Source organism: Erythrolamprus reginae, assembly GCF_031021105.1.
Source record: "Erythrolamprus reginae isolate rEryReg1 chromosome 13 unlocalized genomic scaffold, rEryReg1.hap1 SUPER_13_unloc_4, whole genome shotgun sequence".
In the NCBI taxonomy this organism is placed as follows: domain Eukaryota; kingdom Metazoa; phylum Chordata; class Lepidosauria; order Squamata; family Dipsadidae; genus Erythrolamprus; species Erythrolamprus reginae.
In genome coordinates, this window is record NW_027248448.1 from 533,369 (window position 1) to 549,628 (window position 16,260).

The 16,260-nt window shown below is 39.4% G+C and overlaps 1 protein-coding gene across 1 annotated transcript in view; it reads left to right on the plus strand.

Moving 5' to 3' along the window:
- Positions 1 to 16,260, plus strand: part of LOC139155168 (vomeronasal type-2 receptor 26-like) — a 180,271-nt gene that overhangs the window by 80,440 nt on the left and 83,571 nt on the right. Inside the window, exon 2 of the mRNA XM_070730252.1 lies at positions 1,018 to 1,110. The gene's annotated coding sequence lies outside the window, so the exon portion shown is untranslated. The remainder of the gene's footprint in view (positions 1 to 1,017; positions 1,111 to 16,260) is intronic.

Consider the following 16,260-nt stretch of genomic DNA (forward strand, 5'->3'; position numbering starts at 1 on the left):
TACTGCAAAATCGGTGAGTCTTCTTATCTCAAGGAGGTTATATCTTGTTCTTCTACTCAAGTAAGTCTTCCATTTTAGTTAACTGAAACTTAGTTAACAATAGCTAGTAAACAATAGTGTCGGTTAACCATTGCTTAACATTGCTAAATCTGTGCCTGACTTCTCAAATTATCTCAGTGCTGGTGTTTCCCACCTGGTGCGTAGATATTATAGTTTATGTATGGTATGTTGTGTGTATGTCTTTTTAAAATATGGGTTTTAGATTTTTAAATATTAGATTTGTATTGTACATTATTTTTTACTATTGCTGTGAGCTGCCCTGAGTCTACGGAGAGGGGCGGCATACAAATTTAATAAATAATAATAATAGTAATAATAATAGTAATAATAATAATAATAATAATAATAATAATAATAATAATAATAATAATGGCTTTCGGGATGTGTAAAGCTTGCCTGCTGTTAAATGAAGAATTACCTATCCAAATTGTGTACTATGACACACAAAAATCCTTGTCAAAAAGTAGATCCAAATTGTTACCATGGCATCAACTTGTTGGAGAGTTATAGATTTGAATTGGGGATGGTTGAGTGGAGACTGGGTGAGTGGTACAGTGGCTGTGAGTTTGATCCTAGGCAGAGACAGATATTTCTCCCTCTGAGCACGATGAGAATATGTCTGCTGAATATAACTACACATTGGCGACAGGAAAGGCATCCGGCCAGTAGACCCTCATCTCAGCCCTCTGCTGCTTAAACCATTGTCTGGATTGTAAGACTTCTTCCCTAGGCTGGGAGGTCCTAAAGAAGATCTCCCTGCTAAAAATGTCCCATTCATGCAAATAATGATTAGCCTGTTGAGAAGAGATTTATCTCTCTGAAATCTTACCTATGCTCTGAATTGGTGGTTGAGAGTTTTTCATTGCTTCACAATAATCAAATCTATTCCCTGAGTGCCTTTTCCTTATGTATAGTTAAAAAAAAGTTTTTTCTTTCTTTCTTTTACTCTTCCTGCAGAACTCATCCTTGAGTTGCAGTGACTCTTGGTGGCCCGTTTCTTGGGATTTGGCAGAATTTGATGAAGCCTGCATGCTCCTTCTTGCAGACACAGTAAGTTGTGTGTGTGTATGTGTGTTCTGTGATTATTCTTTAATTAATTGTTTGTGTGTATGTGTGTCTGTTTGTGTGCAAGTGATTTTGGGTGGGTAAGAAAATCAATAAATTAAGGCTTGCAACAATTTCAGTAGCAGGTTCTAAAACCCTTTGCTACCATTTCTAGAGAGCTTCTACACCGGAGGCAATGTCTGATCTTACTTGGCCAATTAATATCCAATTCAATTCAATCTTTTCCCCCCCTTCCCTCCCCACCCTTAGGTGCTAGTTTGTACTGGATAGAAGAAGTTAATAGTTCTGCAGTCAAGAAGTCAACCTCTTGGTACAGGCAGGGCCTTTACAGCAACCACAAGTCGTTCTCTCAACAGCTGGAGAATGTGGCAGAAAAAACAGCTGTCAAGGTATTTAGTTAGTTAGTTAGTTAGTTAGTTAGTTAGTCCAATACATAATAGGTGAACAAATTTGAAAGGAAGAAAAGATAAATGAGATGAGAGACAATTGGACAGGGGACGGAAGGCACACTGGTGCACTTATGCAAACCCCTTACTGACCTCTAAGGAACCTGGCGAAGTCAATCGTGGATAGTCTAAGGGAAAAATGTTGAGGGTTAGGGGTTGACACTACTGAGTCAGGTAATGAGTTCCACGCTTCGACAACTCGGTTGCTGAAGTCATATTTTTTACAGTCAAGTTTGGAGCGGTTAATATTAAGTTTGAATCTGTTGCATGCTCTTGTGTTGTTGCGGTTGAAGCTGAAGTAGTCATTGACAGGTAGAACGTTGCAGCATATGAGGTAAGAGGAAAAAGGAAACCCACCAGACTGTAGCGCTCCATCTGGGGAACCGTCAAGAAATGACAATGCAGATGGAATGTGGCTTTCAGGCCAAACATTTCCTTCCTCATTTTCACCTCCGAAACGAGCATCCAATGCTTTCTTGCAACAAAGCAGCCTGTTTTCCAAAAGTCCTTGTCCTCAGAAGAATGAGGTCGCTTCCATGAACCAGGAAGAGCATCACCTGCATCTCTGAATAATGTTTGTTCCACTTTTCTTTGCCATCCGTGTCCCCTAAAGGGCCACTGTAAATCCCCAGTGAAAGGCATATGCTGCTTTGTTGGTAGTGTTAATTTTCCACACTGGACTTATAACCAGTGTTAGGATCCTAAACTTAGAAACAGAGTATATGTGGCAGTGGTGGTTGTTCAACCAATAACACAGACTAATAAGTAGAATATAAATATTATTTACAACATATACAATAAAGTAATCAGTAAACAGTCCCCTACATACATATCCAAGTCAAGCAATCATATACAAACCAGAGATCAGAATATACAGTTCTATACATACAGCAGCTACCCAATAATACAGCAGCTAACCCCTTCAGAAAAGCCTGCTCTATATACTTATATAATTCTACAATAGTTCTCTCCTGCTGAACACACAGTTCTATATAATACCATAACTATTACATACATAATATATAGACCCAGTGAAGGGCTACCATTTTTTTTTACTACCACACTGTGGCTTATGCAGGATGTCTTGCATTTTCTTCCAACATCTTTCAGTGCAAATTGGGTGCTCTGGGGTGGAACTCCATTTTTGCTACCCCACAGCGTCCATCGTCTCCCCCCCCCCAAGTCCGGGCAGCAGGCCACCCCTGCATAGACCAGTATTTGGCACACAGCAAGTCTATACTATAGTCACACAGACAAAACTAGGAGAAAGTAAGATCAGGTTATTAGCGTTAGCAAGAGCAATAGAGCAATAGCAAGCATTAGCAAGACTAACCGCATTAGCCACACCATAGAGTGACACATCTGACTCCCTCTTATGGCTAAGTCTACGGAGAGGAGCGGCATACAAATCTAATAAATAATAATAATAATAATAATAATAATAATAATAATAATAATAATAATAATAAATTGTATGCCGCCCCGAGTCTGCAGAGAGGGGCGGCATACAAATCCAATAAATAGATAGATAGATAGATAGATAGATAGATAGATAGATAGATAGATAGATAGATAGATAGATAAAAAGTGCAGCCCTATTTATTTATTTTATTTATTTATTCAATTTTTATGCCGCCCTTCTCCTTAGACTCAGGGCGGCTTACAACATGCTAGCAATAGCACTTTTTAACTGAGCCAGCATATTGTCCCCAATAATCCGGGTCCTCATTTTACCCACCTCAGAAGGATGGAAGGCTGAGTCAACATGGAGCCGGTGATGAGATTTGAACCGCTGACCTTCAGATCCAGTCAGCTTCAGTGGCCTGCAGTACAGCACCCGGCCCTAGCTCTCAAGCTAATATAATACTCATTTCTCCAAACATACATTGCTGGTTAGATCATCTATTGACAAACCCAACTGGTGAAGTACATCGTACGGAAAGGTAGTTAGAACTGCTTAGTTGCTGGATAAGCAAATTAGTATTGAAACAAAGTCTGAGCCATCGAAGGGTTCTACATCCCATTGCACGGTAAAGGAGGGCGCACCAGGAGCAATGGGTGGGCTGTGCGCGCAGCTTCAGTTGTCTTGCATACATGCGCAGGCGTCTCAGTGTGTCTATGCTTCTGTGCATGCACAGTGGAAGCAAAATCTTGTGAGGGGGCGTGTGAGATTTTGGTGATTTTATATTTATTTATTTATTTATTTATTTATTTATTTATTTATTATTTTTTATTTATTTATTTATTTATTTATTTATTTATTTATTTATTTATTTATTTATTTATTTATTTATTTATTTATTTATTTATTTATTTATTTATTTATTTATTTATTTGTTAGATTTGTATGCCGCCCCTCTCCGAAGACTCGGGGCGGCTAACAACAATATAAAAAGACAATGTAAACAAATCTAATATTAAAAATAATCTAAAAAACCCCAATTTAAAGAATCACTCATACATACAAGCATACCATGTATAAATTCTATAAGCCTAGGGGGAAGGGAAAATTTCAATTCCCCCATGCCTGATGACAGAGGTGGGTTTTAAGGAGCTTGCGAAAGGCAAGGAGGGTGGGGGCAACTCTGATATCTGGGGGGAGCTGATTCCAGAGATTTTAGCTTCTGCGCATGCACAGAAACATCTGGGGCAGGGAGGGCAGAGCCTCCCGTTCACTTGCGCTACCGGTTCGTAGAACTGTACTGTACTAGGAGCAACCCACAGTTGGTCTGAACTCACGTGGCCCTTAGGAAACCTTCCAAATTGAGTGGGTGTTTTTTTCCCTAAATTTACGCAGGGAAAGGAGAGGTTTTTCCAGCAGTTTTTCCAGGGCAGGACACCCCTCTCACTGCCTTGGAGTCTGGGGGAGAGTGAGTGTTGTTCAAGATAATTTGTTATGTGCTGTGTTTTTGCATTGATATAATTAGGAAGTGGCCATAAATGAACATTCCTGGGTGACTTCCTAATTAAATAAACGCAAGAACAGAACCCGCCAGCCATGAGAGTTTCACTCCAAAGGAAATTCTCCTCCTCTGAGAAGATTCCTAAAAGCAAACCCTCTTGTCATCTCTTGAATGGTAAAAATAGGGGGCAAAGGGCAGGATTCCATTCTCTGCAGGGCACGAGCAAAGGAGATGGTGATGCTATACAGCCATTTGAAGCCTGATTGTAGATTACTTATTTAGATATTCAGTTATTTAGTTATTCAGTTATTTCGTTAGTTATTTATTGGATTTCTTTTTTAAAAAAAAATTTTTTAATTGATTTTCGTAAAATAGACAAACAAACATACAAACATTAAACACAAAATGGGGATACATTTCCCCCGCTTATCTTGAAAGTATAAATTCAAATACAGAAAAATAATACATAGTTAGATATATGTTGAATATTGAAAATTTTGCTAAATTTTGAATTAAAGTTTTTCACATTTTTACTGATGTATATATAAAACAAAAATTCTTACCATATTACTTATATATAAACTGATTCTTATATATAAACTAATTCTAATATAATCCTCAAACACAATAAATTTAACTAATATTAATATAACCCAAGCAAAAATAAGTACCACATTTTTACTAAAAATAGCTTATATATCTTATTTTTTCTTATCTATCCATTTATAAACTTTGTTCCATAGAAACATAGAAACATAGAAGACTGACGGCAGAAAAAGATCTCATGGTCCATCTAGTCTGCCCTTATACTATTTCCTGTATTTTATCTTACAATGGATATATGTTTATCCCAGGCATGTTTAAATTCAGTTACTGTGGATTTACCAACCACGTCTGCTGGAAGTTTGTTCCAAGGATCTACTACTCTTTCAGTAAAATAATATTTTCTCATGTTGCCTTTGATCTTTCCCCCAACTAACTTCAGATTGTGTCCCCTTGTTCTTGTGTTCACTTTCCCATTAAAAACACTTCCCTCCTGAACCCCATTTAACCCTTTAACATATTTAAATGTTTTGATCATGTCCCCCCTTTTCCTTCTGTCTTCCAGACTATACAGATTGAGTTCATTAAGTCTTTCCTGATACGTTTTATGCTTAAGACCTTCCACCATTCTTGTAGCCCGTCTTTGGAACCGTTCAATTTTGTCAATATCTTTTTGTAGGTGAGGTCTCCAGAACTGAACACAGTACTCCAAATGTGGTCTCACCAGCACTCTGTATAAGGGGATCACAATCTCCCTCTTCCTGTTTGTTATACCTCTAGCTATGCAGCCAAGCATCCTACTTGCCTTTCCTACCGCCTGACCACACTGCTCACCCATTTGGAGACTGTCAGAAATCACTACCCCTAAATCCTTCTCTTCTGAAGTTTTTGCTAACACAGAACTGCCAATGCAATACTCAGATTGAGGATTCCTTTTCCCCAAGTGCATTATTTTACATTTGGAAACATTAAACTGCAGTTTCCATTGCTTTGACCATTTATGTAGTAAAGCTAAATCATTTGTCATATTACTGACCCCTCCAGGAATATCAACCCTATTGCACACTTTAGAGTCATCGGCAAATAGGCAAACCTTCCCTACCAGACCTTCCCCTATGTCACTCACAAACATATTAAAAAGAATAGGACCCAGAACAGACCCTTGTGGCACACCGCTTGTAACCTGTCTCTGCTCAGAATACTTGCCATTAACAATAACTCTCTGATGTCTATGCTTGAGTTTAGTTTAGTTTAGTTTAGTTTAGTTTAGTTTAATCAGATTTGTATGCCGTCCCTCTCCGCAGACTCGGGGCGGCTCACAGCAACAGCAATACAAGACAAATCCAATATTAAATTAATTTTAAGAACACCACAAGTTAAAAACCAATCATACACACTAGCATACCATACAAAAATTTTATAAGCCTAGGGGGAAGGAACATGTCAATTCCCCCATGCCTGACAACAGAGGTGGGTTTTAAGGAGCTTACGAAAGGCTAGGAGGGTGGGGGCAACTCTGATATCTGGGGGGAGTTGATTCCAAAGGGTCGGGGCCGCCACAGAGAAGGCTCTTCCCCTGGGTCCCGCCAAACGACATTGTTTAGTTGACGGGACCCGGAGAAGGCCAACTCTGTGGGACCTAACTGGTCGCTGGGATTCGTGCGGCAGAAGGCGGTCCCGGAGATATTCTGGTCCGGTGCCATGAAGGGCTTTATAGGTCATAACCAACACTTTGAATTGTGACCGGAAACTGATCGGCAACCAATGCAGACTGCGGAGTGTTGGTGTGACATGGGCAAATTTAGGAAAGCCCATGATAGCTCTCGCAGCTGCATTCTGCACGATCTGAAGTTTCCGAACACTTTTCAAAGGTAGCCCCATGTAGAGAGCGTTACAGTAGTCGAGCCTCGAGGTGATGAGGGCATGAGTGACTGTGAGCAGTGACTCCCGGTCCAAATAGGGCCGCAACTGGTGCACCAGACGAACCTGGGCAAACGCCCCCCTCGCCACAGCTGAAAGATGTTTCTCTAATGTGAGCTGTGGATCGAGGAGGACGCCCAAGTTGCGGACCCTCTCTGAGGGGGTTAGTGACTCCCCCCCCAGGGTGATGGATGGACAGATGGAATTGTCCTTGGGAGGCAAAACCCACAGCCACTCCGTCTTATCCGGGTTGAGTTTGAGTCTGTTGACACCCATCCAGACCCCAACAGCCTCCAAGCACCGGCACATCACTTCCACTGCTTCGCCGACTGGACAAGGGGTGGAGATGTAAAGCTGGGTATCATCTGCATACTGATGATACCTCACCCCATGCCCTTGGATGATCTCACCCAGTGGTTTCATGTAGATATTAAATAGTAGGGGGGAGAGGACCGATCCCTGAGGCACCCCACAAGGGAGTAACCTAGAGGTCGACCTCTGACCCCCCACTAACACCGACTGTAACCGGCCAGAGAGGTAGGAAGAGAACCACTGAAGGACAGTGCCTCCCACTCCCAACCCCTCCAGCCGGTGCAGAAGGATACCATGGTCGATGGTATCGAAAGCCGCTGAGAGGTCAAGAAGCACCAGGACAGAGGATAAACCCCTGTCCCGGGCCCGCCAGAGATCATCCATCAGCGCGACCAAAGCAGTTTCCGTGCTGTAGCCGGGCCTGAATCCTGACTGCTGAGGACCTAGATAATCGGCTTCTTCCAAGGACCGCTGGAGCTGGAGCGCCACCACCTTCTCAACAACCTTCCCCATAAAGGGAAGGTTGGAGACTGGTCGATAGTTGTTGAGAATGGCTGGGTCCAGGGAAGGCTTCTTGAGGAGGGGGCGCACAAGTGCCTCCTTGTAGGGATCCGGGAAGGACCCCCTCCCCAAAGAAGCGTTGACAATCTCCTGGACCCAGCTCCGTGTCACCTCCCTGCTGGCCGAAACCAGCCAGGAGGGACACGGATCCAGTAAACAGGTGGCGGAACTCACAGCTCCAATGGCCTTGTCCACTTCATCAGGTGTCACCAGATCAAACTCTTCCCAGACAGGTGGACAAGTACGTGCCCCAGTCACCTCAACTGACTCGTTGTCAGTCGACTCTGTATTCCAATTGGAGTCGAGGTCCGCTCGGATCCGAGCGATTTTATCAGCGAAAAACGTGTTAAAATCCTCGGCGCTACTCTGCAAGGGCTCCCCAACTCCCCCCTGATTAAGAAGGGAGCGGGTCACCCTAAACAGAGCGGCCGGGCGGGATTCCGTTGATGCAATCAAGGCGGAATGATACGCGCATCTTGCCGCCTTGAGCGCCACTTTGTAAGTCTTAACATGTGCTCTTACAAGTGTTCGATCGCATTCGGACTTACTCTTCCTCCATCGCTTCTCTAGACGTCTCTTCTGGCGTTTCAACTCCCGGAGCTCCTCGTTGAACCATGGAGCTCTACGGGGTCTAGTGCCGCGGAGAGGTCGCAACCAGCTTGAAATCCACTGAACTATCCAGGGATTAAGTCCAATCTTCACTAATTTATCCATCAGCTCTTTATGTGGAACCGTATCAAAGGCTTTGCTGAAGTCCAGATAGGCAATATCCACGGCACCACCTTGATCCAACACCCTTGTGACATAGTCAAAGAAATCAATGAGATTAGTCTGACATGATTTGCCTTCAGTAAAGCCATGCTGATTTGGGTCCAATAAGTTGTTGTTTCGTAGAACTTAGTATCTTCTTGATCATTTAGACGTCTTGTCATCATATCCATTTCAGCGCAATCTAATATTTGTGCAATAACTTCTTCTTCTTTGGGGACTTCCTCCCCCTTCCAATTCTGTGCATAGGTGATTCTAGCCGCATTTAATATGTGTATAATTAAGTATAGAGTTTCTTTCTTATAAATCTGATTGGTAATTCCTAATAAATAAAATTCCGGGGTAATTTCTATATCTTGTTTTATAATTTCTTTTATTATTTTCTCTATCGTCTTCCAATATATTTTAGCTTTACCACATGTCCACCATTGATGGTAATAGGTTCCTATTTCTTTCTTACATTTCCAACACAATGGAGAAGTTTTAGGAAACATTTTTGCTATCCTATTTGGTGGGAGATGCCATCTATAAAACATTTTAATTTGGTTTTCTTTTAATGATACTGATTTGGTCATTTTCCAATTATTAATCCAGACATTCTCCCATGTATCTATATCTATTTCTTTACCAATGTTTTTGCACCATCTTATCATATTATCTTTTAGAGTCAACTCTACATTTTTGTGTGCGATGAGGAATTTATATATTTTCCCTATTGTTTTTGTTTGGTTAAGAGTAATTAAATTGCTTAACAAATTTTTGTTCTTATTGAAGATGTAGAGTGTTTTGTCCTTCTGGTGTCTGGATCGAATCTGTGCATAGTGCCACCAATCTATTGTTATCCCTTCTTCTTGTAGTTTGATCCTAGATTTTAATTTCATTTGGTCATTCAATAGATCTTTGTATCTTATTATTTTTTTGTCCTTTATGGACTTTGGGTGTATTATTGCTTCTAGAGGGACGAGCCATTCTGAAATGGTTAAAAAGTGATTTTTCCTTATATCTTTCCAGACTTCTATTAGATATTTCCTTAGTGTATGTCTTTTGAAATATGAGTGGTTTTTCTCCTTATCATACCATATGAAGGCATACCATCCAAGCATGAGATCTTGCCCTTCTAAATTTAATATTCTTTTATTTTCTAAAGTTATCCAATCTCTAATCCATGTTAAGGCGGCCGCCTGATAATATAGTTTCCAATTTGGAAGTCCGAAACCTCCCCTTTCTTTAATATCCTCTAGAAAATTTATTTTTATCCTTGCTTTTTTCCCTTGCCATAATTTTTTTTTAACTATATTTGTTAAATTTTTGAAAAAAATAGCCCCTGGATTTATTGGAATTACCTGAAAAAGAAATAAGATTTTGGGCAGGATATTCATCTTAATTGTTGCCACTCTTCCTAAAAAGGATATTTTTAAATTGTTCCAGATTTCTAAATCTTTTTTGATTTCTGTCAATAATTTTATATAATTATCATTTTTTAATGTTATTGTTTTAGCTGTTAACCATATTCCTAAATACTTTACTTTTTTAACAATCTTTATTCCGGAAATGCATTCTAATTTAGTTTCTTGTATTTTACTCATATTTTTGGTTAAAAATTGTGTTTTACTTTTATTTAACTTTAAACCTGCTACCTTTCCATAATGCTCTATTGTCTGCATTAGTATTGGGACTGTCGTTATCGGTTCTTCAATTATAAAAGTCAAATCATCTGCAAAAGCTTGGACTTTGTAAGTCTCATCTCCTACAGTTAGGCCTTTTATTTTTGGGTCTGCTCTTATCTTGATTAATAAAGTCTCCAAGGTCATAATGAATAACAAAGGTGATATAGGACAGCCTTGGCGAACTCCCTTATTTATCTCAAGGGTTTCCAATTGTTCATTATTTAGTATTATGTTCATTGTTTGTTTTGAATATATGGCATCTATTAAATTAACAAATTTTGGACCAAATCTCATTTTATTTAATTGCATTTTTATAAATATCCAATTAACGTTGTCAAAGGCTTTTTGAGCATCTAGGAACATTAATGATAATGTTTTCCCTGGGTGTTGCTCATAATATTCTAACGTATTTATGACAACTCTAAGGTTATTTTTAATTTGTCTACCTGGTAAAAAGCCATTTTGATCTTGATGTATTATCCCATTTATAACTCTTTTAAGTCTATCTGCATATATAGCAGTAAATATCTTATAATCTACATTTAATAATGATATAGGCCTGTAGTTTTTAATTTTTTCTGGTTCAGTACCTGACTTATGAATTAGGGTTATTAATGATTCTGACCAGGATTTGGGAATTTTACCCTCAAGTCTACATTCGTTAAAAATTTCTAACATATTATTTCTTATTGTTTCATTTTCTATTTTATACCATTCTGCCGGTATGGCATCTGGGCCAGTGGCTTTATTATTTTTCTGTTTTTTAATTATTGTTAGGAGTTCTTCCATTGTTATTGGTCCATCCATAATCGCCTGTTGATCTTCCGTTATTTGTGGTAATTTTGAGTGTTCTAAGTAGTTAAAAACGTCATCTTCGCTAATATTATCTTTTGTATATAGTTCTTTAAAAAAATTATATACAATGTCTGCTTTTCCTTCTGTATCATATTTTATTAAACCGTCCTTATCTTCTAATTTTTTAATTATTTTTGATTGCCTCTGTTTTCTAAGTTTATATGCTAGCCATCTGCCTGGTTTATTCGCATGTTCAAAGTGATATTGTTTTACTCTTTTTATTTTTTCAGTTATTTGATTTTGTTCTATCAATCTAATTTTATGTTTGATTACATCTATTTTTGTTTTCAAATCTTTATTCTTTGTATTTTGTTGTGATAAAGATTCTAGTTGTTTTAGTTCATTTATTAGTTTTTCATATTTTATTTTGTTTTCCTTGTTATATTTTGCTGTATAAGATATCGTTAATCCTCTTATGTATGCTTTAGCTGTGTCCCATAGATTTTGTGAAGTAGTGTCTGAATTTTTATTAATTTCAAAAAATATTTTTAATTCTTTTTCAATCCAATCCTTATATTTCTTGTCTTTCAAAATATTTCTATTCATCCGCCAATTAATCTGTTTATTATTAGTTCTCATATAAACTACTACAGGATTATGATCAGCCCATGTATTAACATCTATCTCGACCTCTTTTATTTGTTCTGCGGTTATTTTTGAAGCCCATACCATGTCTATTCTTGTCCAAATTTTATGGGGGTTAGAGTAAAAAGTATATTGTCTCTTATGAGGATGTCTTTCCCTCCAAATATCATTTAATAATAATTCCACTTTCATTTTTTGGAACGTGCTAGGTAATAGATTCTTTCTTCTCTTTTTGCTTTTGTTATTTTTCCCCCCCGAATGATCTAATTGTCTGTTTGTGCTAGCATTAAAGTCACCAATTATTAATATATTTTCAATATTTAACTCTTATTATTTGATGTAATTTTTTGTAAAATGTCATTTGGTCTTCATTAGGGGCATAGATAGAAACAATAACCAGAGGTCTAGGTTCAATGTCAACTTGTACAATCAAAATTCTACCTTCATCATCTTTAAATAATTGTTTGGAATCACTACTCCATAGCCCATACGAAGCACGTTGCATCTCCAAATGAGTGATTGATTCATCATATCTTCTGTATCGTGAGTCAGCTCTGCCTTCCAGGTAGTCCATTCTCTTCTCTATTTTGTCAGTCTTTTCTTCGACTGTTTTAACACGTTCCTCGCGTTCTTGTAGAGTTTGTTGAATCTCCTTCATCTGCGCCTTCATTTCTCCCGTATCTGCTTTTAGTTCAGCCATCTCTGTTTTGAATTCAGCCAGCTCTGTTTTTATGGCTTCTCTTTGTTGGGTTGCATCGTCTTTTATAGCTTCTCTTTGTTGAGTTGCATCTTCTTGAGATTTAAGCATAAAGTCCTTCATTGCATTCAAAGTTTCTTGTATTGTTGTTAAGGTGGGCTGCTGTGATTTATCTTTCTCCTTCTCCTTGGTAGACATGGTTACTGATAGAACCTGGTGTGTCGGGGAAGGATGAGGTGATCCTTGGGGTGATGAAGTTGCAGCTGCTGCTTGCTTTTTAATTGTTTTGACGTAGGTTGAAGTGCTTGACATTTTCAAATTTAAAATTGTTGTTAATTTATATTTAGTGAAAAGAAAAGAATCACTATAAATTCCAAACCTGTTCAATTTACTTTTCTACAAATTTCCCTTCAAATATCACAGTGAAGTATTGACCAGTAATACAGCAAGAGTATCAGTAAAATTACAAGCAGAAATCACAGTAAATTGTCTTATTACTTTAAATTAACAAGCCCAGAAGAAAAGAAAGGAAGTAAAACACTTTAGAAAAAAGAGAAGAAAAAGAGAAGATTCAGCACAAGGAGAAAGAATACTGTTAGAGAAGAGGAAAAAAAAAAGGAGAAATGATAAGTTGGCTGTGTAACTAAGTAAGTGATAAAGAGGAGGAATATAAAGAGAAAACAATCTTTAAAAAAGGGGAAATTTTAATTTCACTAAGGTAGAGCAGGCAACCAAGGTTTATTAACAGTGCATATGTTTTAAATCAATCTTCTCTTAGGAAAAGCAAAAGAAAGAAAGAAAAGAAAAGAAAAGTTGGAAAAAAATTAACGCTGTAAAATTTAGAACACAAAATACAGATATTATATACTTGTATTCTTCTTGTGATTCGGATAATCCTTATTGATGCAAAGTGTTATTAATCCAGTGATATCAAGGAAGAAGTTCCAATGTTATTGTATTTTATGCAGTCACGATTTTCCAATTAAAATCCAAGCCTAGAAACCTAGAAGACTGACGGCAGAAAAAGACCTCATGGTCCATCTAGTCTGCCCTTATACTATCTCCTGTATTTTATCTTACAATGGATATATGTTTATCCCAGGCATGTTTAAATTCAGTTACTGTGGATTTACCAGCCATGTCTGCTGGAAGTTTGTTTCAAGGATCTACTACTCTTTCAGTGAAATAATATTTTCTCACGTTGCTTTTGATCTTTCCCCCAACTAACCTCAGATTGTGCCCCCTTGTTCTTGTGTTCACTTTCCTATTAAAAACACTTCCCTCCTGGACCTTATTTAACCCTTTAACATATTTAAATGTTTCGTTCATGTCCCCCCTTTTCCTTCTGTCCTCCAGACTATACAGATTGAGTTCATGAAGTCTTTCCTGATACGTTTTATGCTTAAGACCTTCCACCATTCTTGTAACCCGTCTTTGGACCTGTTCAATTTTGTCAATATCTTTTTGTAATTTCCCAGGAAATGTGAGAGTGGCAGTTTCCTGCCATTCCCCCTTTAATCCCGGCCATCTCGGGCTTTTCTGGGCTGCCAGAGGAGCCTTTTGCTGGCGCTTAAGGAGGCTTCGGCAGTCCAGAGCGAACGAAGAGTTTTCCTTTCTCTGGGCGCTTAGAGAGGGAATAAACCACTTCGCTGTGGTGACTCTCTATCGCTGCCTCCCATATACCCGGTGCACAGTTGCCTCCTGTAGCGTCTGGGCGCAGAAAGGCAAAAGGAGGCGCTTCGCCCCGGCCGGATCAACTCAGCTTCAGCCAAACTGAGGAGTCAACATAGTGAAGGAAAGGCGACGGCTACAAAGTGAGTGAGCGAGAGGAGAGGGGAGCCCTTCAGCATGGGAAGGAAGAGGAAGCAGGTAGCAGCAGCAGCCGCCTTTCGGTCAAAGGAACGGGAGGTTCCCCCCTCTCGCCTGCCTGGGTTTCTCTCTTTGGTGCAGTGTATGGGAGGCAGCCTCGTGCCAGGTATATGGGAGGTACGTGCTCCTCCTCGCCACCTTAGAGTCACCCCCCCTTTTTTTAAGCCTTAAAAGTTTTGAATTTTTTTTTTTGAGACTTTTAAAATGGAGTCAGTTTATGTTTCACAGTCCAAGACAGATGCAAGCAAAGTCTCCGCTAATAATCCAAAAGAGAACAGCAAGTAATCCAAAGGCAGTGATCCAAGAACAAACAGTCCAAGAACAGCAAGTAATCCAAAGGCAGTGATCCAAGAACAAGAATAGCAAAATAAGTCTTCTTAGCTTTGATGTATCAGTTCATTTTATTTTTCATTTATTTTCAAATTGTTAGTTTATTTCATTTTGTCGTTGGAAGAAAAGGAAAAAAGAAAGATTGTAGCAAAAGTAATCTTTATCCTTCCGCTGTCAAAATTAGAGCCCGGAATACAGTGTTTACTGAGGATTTAAAAGTTCCAAATTTTATTCATTTTTATTCAACTTTGCAGATTTAATCTTTCATAAGGTCATGTCAAATTTAGATTGTATAATTAGTTGTTGAATATTTTTAACTGTTCAAAAGTTCAAAAGTTCAAGATCAAGTTCAAAGTAAGAAACGAAAGTGAAGAAAATTAGATCCGGCTATTATTTGCAGTTTGATACAATTTTTCCAATAACTTTCACCTTCGCCTTGTAGAAAAACAACTTTCACTTATAACTTTCTCAATGATCCAAACTTCTGTCTTTAAACATGAAACAATAAATTTTTACCTTGATTTCTTCTTATCTTTTGTATTCTTTTTCGGTCTGAAAGGTGTCGAAAATCTTTACTTTCTTTAAGCTTTTTCCTCACTCCCCGCTAGGTTTGGGGGGATCGCAATGGCCGTATCCTCTCCTGAAAGAGGATCAGTTCTCCCTTCTCTGAAGCTGCAGGGCAGACCGCTGTCTCCGGAGCCTCGGCGGCGGCTCCTCGTACAGAGGGAAGCCCCCTGTTCTACGATCGGGCCATCCGGACCCGATCCGATCGCAATCAGCGACCTCCGGAGGGGTGGAAAGGAGCCTTGGGGCAGAGCCCTGCCCAGGAGACTCCGCTACGGTCCCGAGCCAGACCGGAAGCCTCTCATTCGTCTACTTTCTGATGGTTATTTTTCCACCTAAAAGATTTCAAATAGATTTTGAGTTGAATTGAATTGCTTGCTTGTTGTATTTAAGGTCGCGGAAAAAGTGATTTATTCTGGTTTGATTTTTTTGAATTTGCATCTCAGAAACATCTCTGCAGACTTTCTATGTCCACTATGAAGGTGGTCCTTGACTTGCAACAACAGTGGAGCCCAAATTATCTGTTGCTAAGCGAGACCGTTGTTAAGCAAATTTTGCCCCATTGTACGACCTATCCTGCTTGTTGAGTGAATTGTGTGCTTGTTGAGTGAATGACCGCGGTTGTGGAGTGACTCACACGGGATGTGATGTGAACCAGGGCTTCCCAATTGACGTTGCTTGTCAGGAGGTCCCAAAAGGGGATCACGTGACTCCCAGACACTGTGACCATCACAAATGTGAGTCAGTCACAAAGCATCGGAATGTCAATCATGTGACCCTGGGGAGGCTGCAAGGGTCATAAGGGTGGACAATGGTCCTGAGTCTCTTCTTTCTACAAACAGTCTCTGAAGGAACCGTCGACAGTTGAGGGCCACCTGTATTGATACCTCCAAGGCTCCTCTAGACGGAAAGGCCTTTTCCTCACAGGGGCCACAAAAGGCTCAAAGCCCTTCAAGATGCTTCCCAGAGGGAGGGGGAGGGACGGAGGCAGGAGGGGGCAAAGGCCTCCCTTCTCCCCAATCTGTGGCCATCCTCGGACCCCAAAAAGTCACCACAGGCAGAAATCGTCAGATTGAATTGAGACATGTTTGTTAAAGATATTGCATTAGGGGAAA